Source organism: Frieseomelitta varia, unplaced genomic scaffold (genome assembly GCF_011392965.1).
Source record: "Frieseomelitta varia isolate USP_RPSP 00005682 unplaced genomic scaffold, Fvar_1.2 scaffold_383, whole genome shotgun sequence".
NCBI lineage: Eukaryota > Metazoa > Arthropoda > Insecta > Hymenoptera > Apidae > Frieseomelitta > Frieseomelitta varia.
This window is the reverse complement of record NW_025110127.1, coordinates 20,403-43,956: the sequence shown is the minus strand read 5'-3', so window position 1 is coordinate 43,956 and position 23,554 is coordinate 20,403.

Below are 23,554 nucleotides of genomic sequence, written 5' to 3'. Positions count from 1 at the left end.
CGAGAGCGTGGAGAAGTTGAGCAAATACCGAGAGCAGAGTAAAGTTATAGTATTATGGTCTTTGAAAGGAAGAGTTATATAAAGAGGGAGAGAAAGGATATCCGCGGGATGGAAAGCTTTCAGACGAAGTTAGCGCGAACGATTTATTTTTTATTATGATAATTGCAAACGATTTGGCTCGTGACTCGAAGAGGGAGTGATTTTCTTCTTAATTTATTTAACTGTTCGTCCATCGCGTTTTTCAGCGTTGTTATTTGGAAGAGATACTGAATTGAAGTGTAATTTATATCTGTGTATATAGGTGGATATAACAGAAATATATTTATATTTGTATAACAAAATATGTTTGTCGTGATGTTATAAATGCATCAAGTGATAGTTAAAAGTTATTTTAAAAGTTGGTTGCTAAAAATTAGAATGAATTCAATATGAAATATTTAGTATAAGAATATTTTCATTCACTTTGGTATTTTCATTTTTCGTGTCAAGAGTTTGCGATTTTCGAAATTCTTTCCATACACGTTGTCTCAGAATTTTTTCAGATTTCTTACGCGCGTCAATATTTTAAAGAAAATAGAGCAAAAATCGATAATTCAAATTTGTAAGGTGACCATCTTTCTTGTAGAGATAGAGGATTGAAAATTGAAAGCTGGGATATAATGTTTTTTTTTTTTCGTCGGCTAAAATTGGTTCAAACCTTGGTTGACCTTTCTGCTATACTCTATGTGAGAATATACCTCTCTTTTAACTCTCGCGTCATCTCTTCTTTCAAAATGCATTTTTGCTTTTAACAACAGGATGGGTCAAAAATCACAGGGTGGGCAAAAAATCACTTCCTACTGAAATAAATCCGTAATATTTTTATTATATATTTTAAAAAAATTTCTCTTCACAGATTAAAGTACACTAATTGAAATTCACGTTTCAAATTTAATACGAAATTAATAAAATTAGTGTTTTCTTATATTTCGATGTTTCATTAAAAAAAAAAAAAAAAAAAAAAAAAAAAATGTGTGGGAGGAAACTTTTGGCCCACCCTATATCTTTCCTCTTTTCCCTTCAAAAATTACTGTTCAGGCCCACTGTTTCCGATCTTAAAAGCCTCGTTAACCACATTCCCGTCAATTTAAAATAATTTTCCCGCATGGATTACACCTCGCGCGCGAGAAAGTGCCCGTAAAAACACGCGAGAATCACCGAAAAAGACGTTAGCCACGAGGAACCAGAGAGGTCTATTAAGTGTACGTAGCTGAAACAAGAAACGACGGGGCGAGCGGAATGTAAAATGAACGAGGCGGAGGACGCACGAGGGGCTATTATGACAAAGGAACGGCGAAACAAAACAATTTGGAAGAAAGAACGGCGGAAAGAAAGGAAAAGAAAACAGAAAGAGAAAAGAAAAAAGAAAAAGGCAAGAAGAACGCGGCGTCAAGGAAGATACCTACAGAAGTATAAAGCCGGTTGAAGAATATAAAAGGTAATAAAAAAAATGGCTCGGGCGAGAGACAGCGGGAGTGGGAACCGGAAGAGGGAGAAGAAAGAGGAAGTCCTTGCGTTGGCCATTCGTGTGTACACACACTTCCACGTGTTTCTCTTCTTGCGCAAACGTATGCACAAGCACTCAAGCTCGCGTCTCGGACGAAGGGAACTACACGCAGGTTTACCGACGACACGTTGTGCAACCTGGGAGACGAAACGAACGAAGAAAGGAGCTTTTAAACTTCGACGCACAACCGTGTTTGCGTCCTGATATGGGCGGCTTGGTTAGGCTGGATCAATCTACGTTCAGGAATAATGAATGTTGGATGAGTGACTCGATTGCTCCGTGCTGCGTACACATACGGTGTTTCAACAGCATGGGTCAAGTTGCTTTCAGCGTGCACGATGAAAATTATGTTGCAGGTTGTTTAACGATTATATTAATGTAACGAATATACAAAGTGATTGTAACAAGTTTCTTTTTTTTGTTTTTTTTTTTTGGTTGAAGTTACATTGTAAATTATTTAATTGTATGTTATAAATTGTAAAGTATTTAATTATTATCAAATAATTTTTCGATAATTATTATATTATTAAATTATTTAATATTGTATAATATTGTAAATTATTATAAATATAAGTTTTCTTTTCTTTATTTTAAATTATTTAATATTGTATAATATTGTAAATTATTATAAATATAAGTTTTCTTTTCTTTATTTTAAATTATTTAATATTGTATAATATTGTAAATTATTATAAATATAAGTTTTCTTTTCTTTATTTTAAATTATTTAATATTGTATAATATTGTAAATTATTATAAATATAAGTTTTCTTTTCTTTATTTTAAATTATTTAATATTGTATAATATTGTAAATTATTATAAATATAAGTTCTTTTCTTTATTTTAAATTATTTAATATTGTACAATATTGTACAATATAAATTATTATAAATATAAGTTTTCTTTTATTTATTTTAAATATACTATATTATATATATTCATATATAAATGGAATTATATTTATATATGAAATATAATTCCATATATAATAAATATTATATATTATTATAATATAATTAAATAAATAAATTATAATATAATTATAATATAATAATTTATATTATATTTATAATATATAATATAATTATAATATAATAATTTATATTATATTTATAATATATAATATAAATTGTATATTATAAATATGCAGAGTTCACGCAGTTTTATCTTTCTCTTGGTTGAAATTATATTATAAATTATTTAATAATTATGTTAATATTACAAGTATGTAAAGTGAATCACATAACATTGTGACAAGTCATATCATTACTTCGGTTAATGTTAATAATTGTATATTATAAATATATAGAGTGATTATAACAAGTCGTACTTTTCTTTTCGATTGAGATTATATTTTAAATTATTTAGTAATTATATATTATAAATATATCGAGTAATTCACGTCGCTGTAACAAGTCATATCTTTTTTTTTTTTTTTTGATCGAGGTTAAAAAAGTGTTAGAGGGAAAAGACGAATGATTCAATATCACATTTTTTTGTAAGTGCGAAAATTACAGTTCTCTGAATGATAATTAATTGTCTATATAATTCATTATATAGACAATATATATTTATCTAATTGTTGATAATTTTATCTAATTGTCTATATTAATAAAAGCGGAGAAATTTATTTTTTCGAATCTAGATAACGAAACAAGTCGTTACTTTTTATGCTCACGTCTGTTACGTACGCGTGAGCGTTTGGATGAATTTACTTTCAACGAAGTGTCGAAAGTTAATTGTACAAAAATATAAGTGTCGTCATTTGCAGGTATCCAAGTAGGTTATTACCTTTCGAAACTATCATTCGATGTGTACAGGGATTGTCACACTGATTTGTCGTAGTTCAGAAACTACGATCTGTAAAATCTATTCTAGGAAGTGATAGAACTAGAGATAAACGGGACTGGTAAGCCGGAATTGATACTCGGGATCTTTCGGATTGCTCTAGTAATTTAACTATCCGGGCTATCGGTATGATCTTTCTGGCTGGATCCACAACTGACTGGAAAAACATTTTCCGCGTTCGCTCTGTCGTCGATTATCACGTTTCTGCGTATAAATTGTCGAACGCTTGTAACGTTTCTAAAACGAGCCTAAATGGATATTCACGTCACAGTTATTCATAGTGTTTAAAATAGCAAATTATATATTCGTAAATATTCTGCAGTCACGCACATCTTTTAGGTTAGTATAAATATAATGGAAGAATAAATCGTAATGACGTTCATTCTACAGGCTATTATTTTGATTGAACGAAAGTCTGGAAAAAGAAACAAAGTTTGCGTATAAATCGAGTAAGAATGCCTTTTCATCTAGGTGTAACAATCCTCACATTTTATATATTTGTGTGTATATTTTATATAAGAGAAACATAACTTAAAGTACACTATAACATATAATTTTTCTTTTTAAATTATTTTCGATTAATTTTGAATAATATTTTAGATTAGTTTATTATTTCTTACATTAAACAAACGTGTGAATTATATACATCTTTCATACATATGTATGGGATATATTTAAAATCATCAGATATATTTAAAATACTTTATTTTCTAAAATTTATGTTTATTATTTTATCAGTCGCCAATTCCAAACTAATCTAAAAAAAAATATAATAAACTAATTTGAAATATAATTTGTAATAAATCCATATACATTTGCTTAACCATCGATTCAACATACGCACGATCGACAAGACTTTACCTTACTTTAAGGTAATCATTGACGAAACGACACACCCTGTATGCACGTTGAATGTCTCCTTGTCGATTTTATGCCGAGGAGTAGCTGTATAATCGCGCAGTTCCGTAAAAATGCGAAAGCAACGACGAAAGGGGAGATCGAGTTTCGGAATACAGCGGAGGACAAATTGCACGGGCCAATCAGCTGCTGATTGGCCAGTACAGAATCTCTTAAATAATATATGGAAATTGTCGGCCATCGTAGATTCACGTCACAAGTCGAATATTATAATTTCATTTAACGAAACGATTTCAATCGTTCGAATTGACGCGACGATCTAATAACACGATCGTGAATCGTAGAAAAAGGAATCGCGATTGTTAAAAAAAAGAAACGCGACGTTTGCAACATTTGTGGCTCAAAAATATACACGACATTTATTACGCATATTTTATCTTATAATTTTATTATATTAGAAAATATTTATAATATAATTTTATTACGTTATAAAATATTTTATATTATAATTTTATTATATTAGAAAATATTTATATTTTATATTATAATTTTATACTCGTTATACGAAACACTTTGAAGCGATTTGTCAGCAGTGGGAAAACTTTGTTAGCACTATTAGTGATAAAGTGATTGGATCGCGAATTTTTATATGTTTATAGGAAACTTAAAATCAGAGATGAAACTTGCAGTCTAACTAGGTAAATTTGCTGAAATTCTATTGCATTGAGGAAAAATACAAACTTGCAGAAATTAATTGAATGCACTCGGTGTTAGGAAATTCTAAAGTACAGAGTTACACGGTTAGAATTATTAGAAGTGTCTTATATTTGAGCACTTCCCAGTCTATTTTGTACGTGCGTAATATTTACATTTTTTTTTTCGTAAAAATTAGTATAGCTATATAAAATTAAATAATAATATAATTAAATAAAATTAAATAATAGTATAATTAAATAAAATTAAATAATGGTGTAATTAAATAAAATTAAATAATAGTATAATTAAATAAAATTAAGTAATGGTATAATTAAATAAAATTAAATAATATAATTAAATATAGTATAATTATATAAAATTAAATAATATAACTAAATAAAATTAAATAATGGTATAATTAAATAAAATTAAATAATATAATTAAATAGTAGTACAATTAAATAAAATTAAATAATTTAATTAAATAATAGTATAATTAAATAAAATTAAATAATATAATTAAATAATAGTATAACTATCAATATAATAGTGGTCAATCTTGGGAATTTCGATACAGTTATCGACAACCGTGAAGTACATGAATTAATTGAAAGTTCAACGATCCTGTAGATCGCATGTCAAGTTTTACGTCCCAAGTGCGGTAGACGCTTCGTTGCGTGCAATCAAAAACAATCTACACAGAAACACGGTTCAGCAAGACAGGCCTATATTTTACCTTATTAATGCCAATTCGGTGACTCGTAAAATTTTTATAAAACCCCCATAAAGAGATAATGCTTCAACGAGAGCAACGTTCTGATTGGTAACCGCTTCCCAGTGTCAGATAATATTTGTTTTCGTGAAACTTCGACTGTCAAAACTTCATCGTTCGACGTCGACTAAAATCGTGTTTCTCATACCGTCGATGTGAAAACCATTCTGCAACATCCCTGCAACTTCGACCACTTCACTGTCTATGCAGTCCATTTTCTTGAGACCACGTCGCTACTTTCCCCTTGAAAGATCGTTCGAACGATCTTTGACGATTTAGTCGCACTCAAGAAAATGGAGTACACAGAGTCGAGGAGAGGAAGTGGATGGCTAAAACGCCACTCCGGTTTCATTCTAATAAATCTCGCGGAAGAATGGATCGCACAATATGCGAATCATGTACAGGGTGTTCCGGGCTGCACCTGAAAATATAATATATTTAGAATTTATTAATTACTACTCGAATTTTGCGGAAAAATAAATGAAAGCCTTCGTTTTCAAACAAGTAAATTTCGAATGTGTTTCGTTAAAAAATTACCTCAAGTGCTTGGTAAGTTTTCAAACTCGAGTTTCCCGAAAACGGTGCTGTTTACAAAAAATTTTTCCGCGCGTAGAACAATTACGATTAAGATTTTTATTTATTTATTTGTCAATTCCTCAATTAAGTTTTTAAAATATTTAGTTCCATTAAATTCTCTTAAACCTCTTATACATTTTATAGTAATTATTGAATTAATTAGATTAATAATTCAACCTTGAACATTATCAAATTTAATTTCTGGACATTTAATTATAATTTTACTGAGAAATTTCATAATAAATTGAATTTCTATTTTACCATTTACTGTGATTATTCAAACGTATTATTAACTTTAGAAATTTCTAATATCAATTACTCTAAGCATATGTTTTTCCAATTTTATTAACATTTTATTTTGATGAATCAATTTAATTATTATAAATTTATTTAAAGTGAAAAAAATCCTTTTTTTTTAAGACCATGACCAATTATTATATCATTTGACCTCCTCCTTTTCAATCATCCTCTCAGAATTCTAGAATTAGTTAAATTCAAGTATACTCGATAAATTTTCAAACTCGATATTCCCGAGAATGAAGGACACAATGGAAAAATGTTATTCTCTCTTTTCGATACATTTTTACACGTGGAAGCACCTCCCAGTTAGTTGGCCGCGAATTGCGGGACACCCTGTATATTGTTCACGAAAATATTCGAACAGCTATCGTAAAGAAAACTTTTACGCGCAATGTCTCAAAAAAAGTACTCGAACACTTATCACAGGTATTTATACTATGTGTGTTACACAGGTTCGTAAAGAAAAAAAAGATAAGTAATATATGGTGGGAACAAGTGGGTCGAAAAATTAGTATTTTCCAAGTTGTAATTTGCGGGATGTTTTATTTTTATTTCGTCAAACGTATGTTCCACGATTAAAAATGTTATACAAACGTAGGCTCGTAATCACGTTGTCGCAAAGTTGCGATGAAATACCAAAATTATAAATGATTGGTTATTAATTTTGCATGGAAACGTTCGCTAATAATAAGATTAATTATGTTTTCAGTTAGTTGAATGAATTTACAGCTTTGCCACTTTTGTTACAACTTTTTAACAAAGCATTTACCTCCATGTCTCTATGTTTGTATAACATCTTTTTCTTAGTTTTTAATTAACCTGGGATAAAAATGAAACATCCTGTACAACAATACTGCAAACACATGTCCAGTAAGAAATTTCAAGTTCGAGTTGTCCAAATTTGACTGTGTCGTACATCATACGTTAGAAATTGGTGGTTCCAGCGTAATGTTATAATTATCTAATATCACGTTCTGAATTTATCGATTCAGATACCTTCGTTTTATTCGTCGATTAGCTTTTGGACCGTTTCGTGATATACACGTGGTAGTATATGTCAGGAACGGAGTAGCGTCAAGTAAATATGTCTCAGCTGTTGTGTTAGCTGTAGGTAACACTAGAATCAACGCTCCACTACAGACCACTCTAAATTCGAGAAACTTGTGCTAAAGCATATCACAGATCGAGAACCTGGAACATCCTAGGGTCGAAGGATTCGGAAGGATCAAGCTAGCATCTTCAGAACGGGATGTCAACCATAATATCGGTTTCGTGTAATGTAGTATAACATTAGCTATAAGCAGATTGCAGATGTTTATAAATATATAAATATATAAATCTATATAAATATATATAAATATATAAATATATATAAATATGTATAAATACATAAATATACATAAATATATATACATGTATATATTTTTTTCTTTTTGAAGATGTACGAAGATGTAGATCAGAATTTTTATTTTGCATGATTTGTACATCTTTGTATTTTTAAATTTTCCACGAATTCGCGGATTATTTAATTAAAGTCGGAGAAGCTACGGATCGTCTCAAATTCAGAAGATCTCGGCTATAAAAATAATGTTGCATTAAATTATAGTTTACAACTGAAACGAAACTGTCTTACTTTCTTGAAATGCATTAAGTATTTAGTGGGTAACTGGATCCTCCAGACTTTCCATCAGAGGCAAATTTTAAACAAAACAGGAGAAAAAAATTTAAACAAAATAGAAAATAGATAAGACGCAAATAGAAAATAAAAAAGACACAAATTTTAAACAAAATAGAAAATATATTATAACGAGCAAGCTACGACAAGTCGACTTACTTTGACATAGTCGAAGAAAGTTTAGATCGCCCAAAATAATTTCTTATCACTTTTTTTCTTTATCAGTATCGATTCATCGTCCGATCTCTTGCCACTGTGAAAACGATCGAGAAATGTTTTTCCATTACTGTGAAATTTTTATCATTTTTTAACGATTTTGCCAAGCCGCAACCTGGTTGCTGGAACGTACGACAGGGTGAAACTAGTCTGCCAGTAACCTGCTTACAACAGATGCTCGAAACGACAGCCATCAGCGAACTCACGAGCGACTACAAAGAAAGAGAGAGAGAGAGAGAGAGAAAGAGAGAGAGAGAGAGCAATGTCTTCCGCATAGACTTTCAAGATGCTCGCGCAAGTAGTTATTGGACAGTTTAAATTACTTATTACTCGACACGCGTCTGCGTGATAACGAGCAAGTTTTCTACGCTGTGAACAATGTGAATACTAATTGACATGATTTTGCAACGGGGGCTGCTAATCGGAGGTGAAGACCGAAATTGAATCAGGAGGAGTTTGCGTGTTGCGCGTCGGATGTTAATGAGTTTAGATTTGCGAAATATATTTTGTTCTCTGAAGAGAGCGAGAAAGAGAGAGGAGATTGTTTGATGAATATTAAGCACATTGCTAAATGAAGAAGTTACTTAATCATGGTTAAATGCGAAATAATCCTTTGATAAATGAAGCATGAAAATTTCTTATCCCGTTAAGAGATGGAAATATGATTTATCATCTTGAATTAATATACTAGATATCGCGAGACAGGACGAATTAATTTGAAGGTAGAAATATACTTTGATGTCTTGAAAATTTATTGTTCGCGCGAGTGTCGAATATATAAATATTCGGAAACGGAAACAAACAATTCGAACGCAAATAATTTCAGACGTTGTTCAATCTATCAAATCGAAATGCTTCGTTTAATTTCATCTAATATCACGCAAATACAAATACAACACACGGATGAAGAATTGTAAATTTTTACTGTCACGCAAACGACGCGAGAAACGGGTCGTATTTATTATAATAAATATATATCGTATGTATTTTATACTTATCAATGAAATGTGTAAATTCCAATTGCGCGAAACGTGTAAAATATCTGTCACGCTAAAAAGCACGCGAAATTAATCGTTTCACCGACTGATCAGAACCGTTTTCACAGAAGTGTTGCACCATTTATTAATACTAATCCTCACGGAAATTTCAATTCTCTCTCCGTGAAGAATTATCGTTAAAAAAAAAATTCCGATTTTCAGCCTCTCGACGAAAAAAAACGCGATATCGCGGCGCGAGATGAAACGATTTTTCCTTTTTCAATAAAATTTCCTTCGCGTCTATTGGAAAACCGCGAATCTCGGCTGCTGATCGGCAGAGAATTTCCAGTTGCATCACGGAACAACAATTAATCGACATCGTACGCCTGTATGCTTATAAAATTGTGCATCCGTGTGTCACGTCGAAAACGTTTTCACGTTCATTTAATCAAACAGGTTGTGCAGAAGGACGTGAATAGATTTAGAAAAATTCTCTTCCAACGTGTCGTCGTATCTCGTAGAAACGATCCGTATTTAAATTCACGAATAAATTTTTTCAAGTTTTCGATCCAAAAGAGAAGTGAAGAATAAAATAAATTTGCCTCTGTCGGTCCGTCGTTCTTACACAGAAATTATTATGGAATGATTAATTAAATGGATCGAGAATTTTGGGAGAATGTGCTGATTTACGGAAGCTAACTCGCGAAGAATTTATTTATTTATTTCTTCGGAGACAATTGCAGAAGGCAGTGATTTGATCGAGTGACTTTTTGGGACATTTTGAAGAAATTGATTACCACGCTAATTAATACATTAATAATTGAAGGGGTTACTAGTCCATTTTCGAGTCCATTTAATTTTAACAATTAAAAATCAGCCGTTTCAAACGTGCTCTAAATTTATAGTCGATTAATATTCGTGTTAATTCTTGAGTATTTAGTCTATATTAAATATAAATAATTTTACAATTAACGAAATTGGTTCTCTCACTAGAGATTCAAAGACTATAATATACTACAATATATTGAATAAATATTTTATCAAGAGGTATATATTTAAAGATCCAATAATCCATTTTTCCGATCCAATATCAAACTTTTAGATTTCTGGTAACTTTAAACAGGCAAATGATTAATAAACTCTTGTTTGGATCCAACTCTTTTTTACACTAAAAGATTACCTTCTTTCTGAAATGAAATAAGAGCTGTCACTTTCTTTGTATTAGTACAAAATACACGTGCAATTGCAAAGTTTCGCTTAGATCTACTGTTTTTTATTTAATTTTATTTAATTTATTACCCGCTATAGATACGAAGAATCGCATTAAAAATCGAAATTATCCGAAAATAATCTCTCTCGGACGGTCATTTCTCACGTAAGTAATCTGGACTCTGTCGATCTATGTAAATTGCGGCGGTGTCAGTAAACTCGAGGCTTTCCATGTAATCTTTATGTAACACACCTTCCCTCGAATGCCTTCGGGGAGATGACTCACTTCATCACCAATCGGTTTTCCACGCGTACTTCTCGCCTGCACGCGTTCGCGAACGTGTTGATACGATTTCTCGGCGATTCCGAGTTCTCGATCGGGTCTCGATTCGTCTCGACGTTAATCTCGCGGAAAGCTACGTCGTATCATCTTCGTGGCAATCCACCGTGCCAGAAGTGGAAAATGTGACAGCAATTACGAAGAGGTACAAATGTTTGCTATTGTACAAGCTTCCTCGATGCACGTGACGATTAAAAACGAATACTGATATTTATTATGCTACCTTATAATTCCTTTAACTGTTGAAAATTTATTCTTACTGTCTGCAAATGCCGTGTAGCTTGATTAATAACGAAGCTGTAACTTATTTCACGAAATTAACACAGTTGCCTTTGAAATTAAAGGGACAAATGTGAAACTTTTATTAATTTCATATTAAACAAAATTTTTGTACTTAAAGTTTTAAATGATAAACTTTTTAAAATATCGTCGAAAATCAACTGCGTTTCGCAGTGTTTAATATGGTTAAGTTTCTCCTGGCTTTTATCGACAGTTTCGCTCGGCTACACCTGTTCGGAAGAATTCTGTATATTGTGCTACATGGTTTATTTTTACGACATCTGAAATTGCAGGAGGTGGAAATTGTGTAGCGAGTCGCTCCGCGTCGAGACGATACGATCTAGGATTTCTCATACGTATAACAAAAAGCGATACCATCGATATTTGGAAAAATTACTACACGTGCATTCGTTGGTTTCACTTGGGAATTATAGGAGGGAAAAATTGTTGGCAAGTTATTGGAATTAATATTGAATTTAATAATTTGTGTATTGCATCTTCTAACTTTTTATACTATCGAAAAGAGTGTTTAAGACTCTAGATACTTTTTTATCTTGAGTGTTGGTTCTTTTGAAGATAACGTGGATAATGAAGAAACATCACAAAATAGCTTGAATGAGAAAAGAAATTAATGTTATTTTAATTCATTAGAAAAACAAAAGAGATAACTTCTTAATTTAATAGAATTCTAAATAATCGGACATGGTAAGAAATTTCTATTCTTTTTTCTTATTTTTATTTTTATAATTTGAGAAACATTTACAACGAATCGGAAAGAATGTGTAGACTGTAGCAGCTGTCATCTCAAATGAAATTTATTATCAAAAAATATTACGTGAACATTACCATTAAAAATCGGAAATTTTATATGTTACAATATTAATACGTGTAACAAATCACAATGACAAGATCGAAATATAGCGAATAATCAAAACTGCAAAAGTAAGCATAAATCGACTGTTTAGGTAGTACAATACAATTTAGTAATAATGAAGGAAGAAGACTGTCCACGTGAAAAGTACAAAGTACGGAAAACCAAGTAAATAAAATATTCTTATGCACCTTGATATTTTCTTAATTGTTCTACCTAATAATCCAATCCTAATAATTCTAATCTTAATTATTCTATCTATATCACCGAATTAATTCCATCGCGAACTAATGTGCTCAAAAGGGGACATGAACCTTTTGAGGTCTTCCTCGCGTCAAACTGAAATACAGGGTGTCCATAAAGTCTCTGTACAATTTCAAAAATTTATTACAAAGGCAAATGAAAAGACAGATAAATAGAAATTATTACAAAATAAAACGTATATATTTAAGTTTTTTCTCGTCTCATTTAATATACCTCTATATGGGCACCATTAGACATTAAGTAAGTCCAAAAATAAGTTTGAATCTTTAGGACACAGGAATCCTTTGCAAGTACAGAATGTCCATAAAATCTCTTTACATCTTTAAAAATTTATTACAAAGGCAAATGAAAAGACAGATAAGTGAACATTATTACAAAATGAGACGTATATATTTAAGTTTTTTCTCATCTTATTTAATATACCCCTATATGGGCACCATTAGACATTAAGTAAGCCCAAAAATAAGTTTGAATCTTTAGGACACAGGAATCCTTTGCAAGTACAGAATGTCCATAAAATCTCTTTACATCTTTAAAAATTTATTACAAAAGAAAATGAAAAGACAGATAAGTAAAAATTATTACAAAATAAGACGTATATATTTAAGTTTTTCCTTGTCTTATTTAATATACCTCTATATGGGCACCATTAGACATTGAATAAGCCCAAAAATAAGTTTGAATCTTTAGGGCACACGAATCCTTTGGGAGTGTCTATAAAATCTTTTTACGTTTTTAAAAATTTATTACAAAAGAAAATAAAAAGACAGATAAGTAAAAATTATTACAAAATGAGACACATATGTTTACGTTCTTTTCTGCCTCATTTAATATACTTCTATATAGGCACCATTAATTGCACGAAGCACATCAAGACGGTACTCGATTTCTTACACGATCGATGTTTCCCTCAGATGTAATTTTGTAATAATTCCCACTTCTCTGTCTTTTCATTTGCCTTTGTGATAAATTTTTGAAGACACCCTGTACAATTGCTAAGTTCATCGCGATGTCTCTGTTTGCCCAATCTCTGGTGAAACCAGAACGAACCGCACGAAAGTAAACGAATCATTTCGGCTCGCTTTGCCTACGGAAACGGCGACGACGAAGTCGTCTCTCTTCGTGTCTCTTTTGAAAAATTATATCGAACGCGGTACGGATAAAGAACAGAGAGCTGGTTGCAACGAACGAAAGCCACAGCGTGTGCAGAGGTGGTTTTCGCCTTTGAGAGAGCCGTGGCAAATTAACGGAGCGGCGCATTATTTCCGAATCTGCAGGGACCGCTGACGTTTATCCGATTTGCGTTAATATAAACAGCGGATTGTCTGGTACGCTGCTCGTGGAAAAATTTTGTCCTCGCAAATCGCCATCCCCGCCCTCCCGGCTTTACTTAGATTCACTGGGCCGCTGCCGCTCCCACGCTTTAGCAATTTTGCGAAAGGGAGTTTCATTAAACGAGCGGAATATTTATCGATACGACTTTCCAGATGATTACGTCGAAGCACGTCCGTTTTGTAAAACGTAAATCGCGGATTTTTACCATTTTTACCGTTTCGAGGGAATTGGCGGGCGAATTTTTATTCGTAGCGCGCGCGCGCGCGCGCGCGTGTGTGTGTGTGTGTGTGATTACGGAACTGGAGCGGAAAATAGCGTCGAGTGAATGATGTTTGCGAAAGCATCGCGCGGGCAGATAGATATTTTTGCTGGCGTTGTCGCGGTGTTTTAAATAGTTGAGGATCTGTCGAACGTGTCGCGCGTGATACGCGAGCCACGATATTGCCGCGAGGCGAAATTACGAGGCAAAAATGTCAAATGAGAAACGGGGAAATAAAAATCGAGTATGCGAAGGTTTTTTCCTTCTTTTTTTTTTTTTTTTCTTGGATCGCGTTTGATCCGATCCGTAGGTTTTTATTGTCTAACTTGGAGCGAAATGTTGTAATCTTTATAAGTTTGTGTCTTTGAATATAATATTTCCTAAGAATACATTTTCCATTATTTAATTATGAAGTAATTTTAGAATGAAATGTTGTCAGATTAAATTCAATAAAAATGAATATATCTTTAATTATAAGTTATAAAATTTTATTATTTGGTAATATTTATTTCTTCAATAATTTTTATTTGTAGAATCAAATTCAAATAACTTTTTGTTAAAACGTTTCTATTATTTAATAACATTATTTTTATTATCAATAATTTTATTATTAATAATTCTAAGTCCTAACATATTATCAATTTCCAAGTCTAACTAAGTCTAACTAACTATAACTCTAAGTCCTAATATATTAAAGTATATTAACAATTATATTAGGATCAGATGGATTAGGATTATTAATTACAGTAAAAGAATTTTACTAGTACGCATCACATATTCGGAAACTGGCATAACACTTTCACATAAAATGAAATAAATTCTAAAAATTCAATTCCCAATACTGTCTGATCAAATTCTAAGTTAAGCCGAGTTGTTAATTAATTGAATCATAAATATATAATTGTTCTTCCTAAAATTTAACTTGAATTTTAGAGTTTACACACTTAAAGAAATAAGTGACAGTTTGCACCATCGCCAATTACATTTATGTAATTATACGTAACATGTAATTTTTAATAATTGTAACTGCGCATAATTGTATGTATTTCTGAACTATAATTTCTATCAATATCTATGATTTCTATCAATAAAGTAAATTCTATCAAAAATTTCTATCAATAAGTAAATTCTATCTATAATTTCTATGAATAAGTAAATTCTATATTCAATATTTATAATTTCTATCAATAAGTAAATTCTATATTCAATATTTATAATTTCTATCAATAAGTAAATTCTATATTCAATATTTATAATTTCTATCAATAAAGTAAATTCTATCTATAATTTCTATCAATATCTATAATTTCTATCAATAAAGTAAATTCTATCTATAATTTCTATCAATAAAGTAAATTCTATCTATAATTTCTATCAATATTTCTATAATTTCTATCAATAAAGTAAATTCGTAATTTCTGAATGTCTCGAATCCCGACAATTGCCAAATCCCGAATTTCAAATCCCGAATTACTCAGTGCCAAGGTAAGACCTTGGCGATTGACTTTACGACGATAGTAAAACGTTGTGCATTTTCGAAACGCACCGTAGACACTAAAGTTTCGAGCGACAGAAACAGACACCGACGAGCGTACGCCATCTCTCCTCTGGTTTCGTTAATTTTCGAGGGCGGTTCACCAAGAAGCTCGATGGTTTTCGAGCTTGCGAGTTTCGATCCGACTTACGGATAGCTCGGCTGCGTGTAACAACACGTAAATCACGCGAGTGTGACAACGCTTGGCGCGCTGGTTCCTCCCTTCGATCGTAAAATATTCCAGCGGGAGAAAATACACGCGAGGGGAGAGCGGATTGGAAGCTGTCGTTAAAAATCGGCTTAATAACTTTTACTTGCGCGTGCTTGAAGCGACACCGTATCTATCACGAGGCGAAAAATAGACGATTAATACGATATACAGGTGAAAATTACGTGACAAAAGTCATCACTGTGGCAAATCACGAATGTCGCTTTTTTCATATGAAATAATACTGTGGTGAATTGATTCATCGAGTGACTAGTCATCAGTCGTTAGCTATATTAAAAAGGTGTTCTGGTAATTTGGCTTAAAAAAGAATCGATTTTCTTTTTACATTTTCTCAAAGTATATGCTTTTGAGAATGCCTATGTGAAAGGAATTGTTTGAATTCGTAAAATTAGCAAAGTTATAGATGTTCAAAGGGAACGGTGTACTGCTCGCAATGTAAGTATGAATATTTTTGTACAACGGGTAACAAAAAACTTGAAATGTGTTTTTCTCAAGAAATATTTTACTTCATGGTATTATTATTTATTTTTACATTGTTATTATTTTATAATATTCTATTTTTTGTACTGCTCGATTGATTGTTTTTCTCAAATCCATACTTTTTGAACTGGCTAACGGGATATCTCACGTTTTAGTTGACTTGAAATTTGGTGGAGATCTTCACCGGATGTACCTTTATCGCACAAACCACGGATTTCAAAATCTGATGTTTTTTTTCTATTTTTTTTTACCACCCAAAAGACGCAAAGCACAAGGAAAATCGATACTTTAACTTCAAAATTCTACCATTTTTTAAATTTTCAAAATTTCCCTGTTCCTGTGATACATGCGATAACCATATTCATACTAATTAAGATGCATTTTGGTTTTTTAGTTTCAAATAACCAGGTGGACTGGAATCACGTCAGCCGTTCGAACCCGTTTTTAAAAAACACCTGTTTTACCTAAGGCTGTGTAATTTCCACGACTTTCATTAATTTCGTTAAGAAAAAAAAAAAAAAAAAAGAATGTAAATACTCTCTAAGTATGACTAAACCTTTGTGCGAAACCTGCATATCAAAATGTATCATGGTTTCCTTAGAAAAAAAACTCCCAAAAAACGTCGACTTTTTCAAGCTGGACTATCAGAATAAGCGACTGACGTCGTCATCACGACAGATCATCACGATTAAACGATTAGTCGTCGATCGTTAGCGATCTCCAGTCACCAAGAAAAATTATTCCGCCGTTGGCAAAAATAATTCACGTCGAATTTCAAATTTCTTCCAAGCCTTGTAGCCTCGTTGCCTCTGCCAGAAGCGAGCAACGAACAAGAAGCAAGAGCGGGAAATAAAACAGCGAACGTATCGCCATAAACGTGACCGAGTGCCCTGGCTAAAAACTACCCCTGACAGGCACAATGAATTCCCACGACAAAGTAATGCTTATCGTTTGCATTCCACGGACGCGACTGCAGAAGACGTTTTCGCTGCGTTTTCGCGAGGTCTGATATAAAGCTCGGGCAACACGCCTCTCGGGGCGGGAGAGATCGCGGGTGACATTAATTAGAGAGTCACTACGGGCAGGAGCTGCATTAAGTAAATGGAGGAGGAGGGGGGAGGGGAGGCTGGGTTCGCGCAGATTGCTTCCATAAAAGACTCGTGATCGTTTGTTTTTCCCGGCAAGCTTGGTAGCTTGGTGCACGATGTTTGGCCGCGAGAATTTGCGGGGTGAACAAATTACGCTAAACGCCCAATGGGTACACCAGGTGGGTTCTCCTTTTGTATCCGCGCAAACCGGCGCGCGCGCCCCGCTCTGTTAAACTGTTCCTTTCGAAAGCTTGTTTGATTTTTTCTTTTTCCTTTTTTTTAGGGGGGAGTGTGTGTGTGTGTGCGCGCGCGTAACGAGGAACAAGCGATTTTTCCGCAAACCCGGCGACAACACCGAGCCACCATTCACGCGGAAACGATCAAAGAATCGAATCGGTTTGCTCGCGGTCGCGTCTCGTTTGAATTACCAGCCCTTTGTAAGAGCGCTTTTTGTAAAACTGTCGGCATGATTTTCCAATTTTTCGGCGGATTTTTGGCGATCTCTGCTATCGAATTATTCGGTGCGATCTTTCTTCTAATTAAAAACGCCTACAGAGCGAGGATAAATATGTTTTCTGGAAATAAAGAAAGTTTTTTCTTTTTCCTTTTTAGAGAAGAAATTTCATACGCGTGCAATGTAACTTTCCAAAAGTTCGAACGAACACGTTCAGATTTCGAACGAAATAACGACTTTCTCGAGTAGATCAATATTTTGTTTGCGACACTGTTTCTCAAAACGAGTGAAATTGTGATTAATTAGTAGTTAAATTTGTCACCCCTTAATGAAATAATCGTTCGCCACCGATACTGAGTGCTCCACATCTTGTAGAATAGAATATATTTCATAGGAAATTACATAGACAAGTGTGCTTAAATATTCGCGTGTTTTACATAAATAATCACAGGAAATGGATCACGAACATGTTAATACATATATAAACGTGATCTTATATTTTGATATACCTGTACAACACGAACATCTTGATTACATATATATTTATGATGCACTTTATTGAAACCACTAGTAAATGTTTTATAACATCCAACGGAGGAAGCTAGAAGGAAATTAGGTTCCTAAATGTTCGAATACTTTTGCGAGCTCGAGAGGCTAGAAATTCGCGAAGAATTTTCGTAACTTATAAAACGAGAATAGAATGTCGACGCGGTTTAAAATAATTACTGTGGCAGAAATTCGCGTGATATCATTAGAGTAATATCGTTGCATTGTTACGTTACCTAGCTAGGAAAACTCTTTCTCTCGAAAGAGAGGCACTCCACGCTTACAATAGTCGTAAGTTCACAATTTATAAGCAATTTGCAGCGTTGAACGTTCTAACGAGACGCCGGAGCGGAAAATTTTTCCTCCCGCGTGTTTTTCGTAGAGTTCGGCTTTAAAAACTAACGAAATTATTCCCGGCTTTTCCCTCCCCAACGTTTGAACGTATCTCGTTAGTACGTTTTGTTAATTAGCATTGACGTGCCTGGTTTTTAATTGTTTCTCGTCTTGCGTTTACAATTAGATGGTACTTTGTCTGCTTTTCAAAAAATACGGAAACTAAAAGTTTCGCGAAAATTGAAAATGACCGTGTGACTTTCAATTTTTGTCACACACAAATAATTACTACCAAATTACTGACTACTCGATGATACATTTCTATCGCGATGACAATATTAATTATTAGATTTCTTAAGAACGTCTCACTGTCAAATCATTGAAGAATCATTTCGTTAAAATGAGACTGAAATATTAAAATTCGAGTGTCATGGGAATAAAATATATTTAATCATTTACCACCTTCCGATGTGAATATTTTATACAAATTATAAAATATTCATATCGGTGTATTTAATTTGAAACCTTATTTTATCCCAATTTAAATATGTATGCTGTCTCTCACGCTATATTTGAAATTAAATTTATTACAACATACCCTTTTGTTTTAACACTACTCTGACACTCGACAGCAATAAAAAATAAACAATAAAATTCATACTATACTATAAAATATTAGTAAAATTTATATTTATAATCAAATTTATATTATACTATAAATTTATATATAAAAAATTTAAATTTATATATATTTATATATAAAAAATTTAAAAATTTAAATTTATATTAAATATATATTTATAGTATAAATTTATATTATACTATAAATTTATATTTATAATCAAATTTATATTATACTATTAATAAAATTTATATTTATACTTTTTTAATAAAATGTATACTATACTATAAAATATTAATAAAATTTATATTTATACCATTTATAATCAAATTTATACTATACTATAAAATATTATTAAAATTTATAGTATAGTAGTCTCGCTTTGAGCAAAAACAATTTTGTATCTCAAAAATCTTCACAAAACGCATAAGTCGACACTAGCGAACGATCGTTGAAATTTTCGAAAGAATACTCGCAAATCTCGCGTGGTGCATTGTGGCCTGAAATACTAACCAGTCGCTATCGACAGACATAAATTTCGCAGTTAATGCCAAGCTGGCTGGCTTTTGGGCCCGCCCAGCCACTTATTTGATACAATGCCCGCCGCACACTCACTTAATTATTTCGATTCGGCTCTACGTGTCCACGGGCAGCCTCTCGAAAATTGCCTGGACCCTTGCCCGTCCGCGTATTAATTCATTCGGATATTTTAGAAGAGTGTTCGTGGCATCGATTAACGTGTGAATCAACCAAACTGTTCCTTCCTGCGATTGAAATCTTTATTTTATTGTTCGAAGGTTTGGTTTAGGTGAAATTATCTCGAGATCAACCCTCAAATTCACGATTTCCATTTCAATCTGAGGAGAATTTAACACAGCTTTTCGAATATTGTTTTTGATACGAGATACCTTTGATTTATAAGTATTTTCAAGAAGCTGTTTGAAAATATTTTTCCGTATTTCTAGTCATTTTTACGCAGTGATTTACAAATTAAAGGCGATAATTCATCACAGTAGGATAAATATTTTATTTGCTTTCTAAATTGATATTATGAATATTTCAATTTCCTCAACATTTCCAATAATCTTAGTCGTTGTTCCACTCATGATGTTCAATGTCACACGAGCTTTAATAAGATTGAACGGTCTAAACGCAATTTAATAATGAATTTTATTAACCATGCAAGTGCACACACATTGTACAAATGTAAAGTATACACTAGTATTATAATTACATACATTAACAGCTTGGATTACTTTCGTTAGAGTATGTACCTTCTTCGAAATACTCTGTATATATATTTTTCAATTTTTCTTTCCATAATGTAAGGTAAATAACATTATTTCAAACATTCAAAATTCTCTCTCTCTCTCATAACTATACTTAGTCTTCAACTACTCGTCATAATAAGCAACAATAATAATTATAATATTATTTATTAATATGTATGTGTGTGATACCTCACATTGATTGAATTCCAGTTCAAACCCTTAGATTCTCTACTGAAAGCATGTAAAATATTGAAAATCCCGATTGGTTTCACAGATCTTGGCTTTCAGATGATCATTGTGTAAAATTAATTTTGCCAATGCATCTTCAGTAATTAAAAAAAAAAAAGAAAAAAGAAAGAGAGAGAGAGAAATCAAATCTCTTCATCCAGCGGCAATGATATCAAAACGGCAACGTTCCCCATTGATGTTCGCGTGAAGGTTCAACGAACAATAACGTTACGAACGCGTATTAACGTTACACCGATGAATTCCGTGGGGTGAGCAATCTCGATAGCCTCGTTACATACGAAATGATAACGTTTGCGCCTGAGAGCGAGAGGAAGTTTCCGTTTGAAGCATCATCCGCAGAAGGTTCTGTCGTTTAATTAATACCTGAACGTTTGCGTTCCTTAATTAATATGAAGACGCTACGTAGAAACGCGAGGCTACGCGGTCAATTCTCTATTCACGTGGCTCGATATTTGCCTCAAAGGGCAAAGGAAGAAACGTAACCAGAGGCGCCTTAATTAAATAAATAGAATGGTACAACGTATGTGTGTGTGTGTGTGTGTGTTTTATACACGAAAGAGATTAAAACTGATCATCCAATCGCGCGCATTTACTGTCGTTCTTGATTACAGATGAATCCACAAATGGATCACTGTGTGTCTAACGTCGTGCAACTTGAAAGATAAAAAAGCTAGAATCTTGCTAGAGCCCTTTGAAAATAAAGGTAATAAATTAATGAGGATGATTAGTTATTATTTCGAATTGTTAATTTCTATTTTTGATTCGAGTGAAATTTGCCTCTAACGTCCGTCACGTTGATTAAAACGTGTGAATACGTAGGAAAAATAATTTCATTTAATAAAATGGATCAATAAAATTGCAAAGAACCTCAAGATGTATACATCGTTTGATTACTTGATCACTTATTTGACTGTTTGAGTATTTGAGTATTTATTGTTTGATTATTTAAGTATTGATTTGAGTATTTGCTCATTCAGATAAACTAACTCGAAATTATTTCAAGACAACATTAAAATTGTACGAGTCTATTAAAACGATACATTGTTTAAATAATTATTTTTTTAATATTCATCTAATGCTCAAACCTCGGATTTAAATACACGTGAAATCTAATATACTGAAATTTGAGCACACGCTTGTTTTCTTTGGAAATTGAACAGCTGAACCATTGAAACAGCAAACGATAAATTTTTTCCTCCTCTCACCTGAGAAATCGTTCGAAATATTTCTACGTCATACTTTTTTCTTTAACGATTCTTATCGACAGAATGGACGATAAATATTATCAACGCCATCGTGCGAATAAAATTTATTAACGAGAGCAAACTCATTGGCCGAGATCAAACAGTAAAATTTCCATCAGAGTACAGTCGGAAGAGCTCGTAAAACAAAAGATTCACGCGGTAGGTGGTGGAAATCGGCTTATCACATAGAAATCACTGTAGGTATTTACAACGAAAGTTGTTCTCGTCGCGTCTCGACTTACTACTCGGTGGCTTGTTTCGTTCTGGCCTTCGTTGGCGGTTATGGCACACCATGACCTCCGGTCTTGTGGCTCGTAACTCGCCGCGATTTTTTCTGTGCCGAGCCGATTAGGACTTTTGTCCTTCAACCACGGAAAATATCGGGTATTTTACAACCGGCGGCGTTACTCGTGAATATTCTCGTTTGTTTTTTTTGTTTCATGTATGAAACTATGACTCGCGCAGGTCTAATTTCTTCGACACGTGCGGTTTATTGTAAAACGAGAGATGTGCAACATTTATCAACGCGTTTTATCCCTTTCTGACCGTCACGCGAGTTTTAACACGTTTTCCTACAAAATTTAGATTTTACTGTGTCTGTAAAGTTTACTGAAGCTCCAGCTGTTCAATCAATTAATTTATTATTAAACGGAATTAGAGCGGAGCGAAGATTTTACATTAAATAAATTGTAGAATAAGTGACGTGAAAGAGATTACAAAAAAAAAAAAGAATTGATAGAATCGACATTGCAATTTGACGCACTGGAGTGAAATCGTGATAAAATTCGATGTACAATAAATTCAATATTACGACGATGTCAGACTTGTATTAATAAAAATGAATGACGCTTCGAAATGCAAATACAGATAAGACGTTTACCTCGCGTTTTATGTTTCAGTCGTAGCAAAATAATAAAACACTTATGAATTTTTTCCTCTTTCTGTTATACGTAAGATTTGAAATATATAGAATGAACCTACAAAGTGTTATTCCGCATTCAAGTTATGGATGCTTTGCGTTAAATTCGGATTATTTTCAAAATGTTTAATTGTAATCAATATTCTATATTTTATCTGACATGTCTGACCACTATTCAATATCATAAGGATAGAAAATATAAATATAAAGTGCTACAAAATTAAATTGCTCGATGTATATTAATATAAGAACAACGCAACATTCTGTTTGCAATATTTTTTGAATTCTATTTTTTAAATAAATAAAAAAACTAATATGATATCTCTAACAAACATGATATTTCTATGAAACAAAAAACTCCATTCCTTCAACCGTATTCTTAAAAATACAAAATCTGCAATTCTAATAATTATATGTGTGTGTAAGTAGTATTATCTGCTACGAAGGCAATATTTTTATAAATGTTATAATTAAATAATAATATTTTCATAGATATTATAATTAAATAATAATGTTTTTATAAATATTATAATTAAATAATAATATTTTTATAGATAATATAA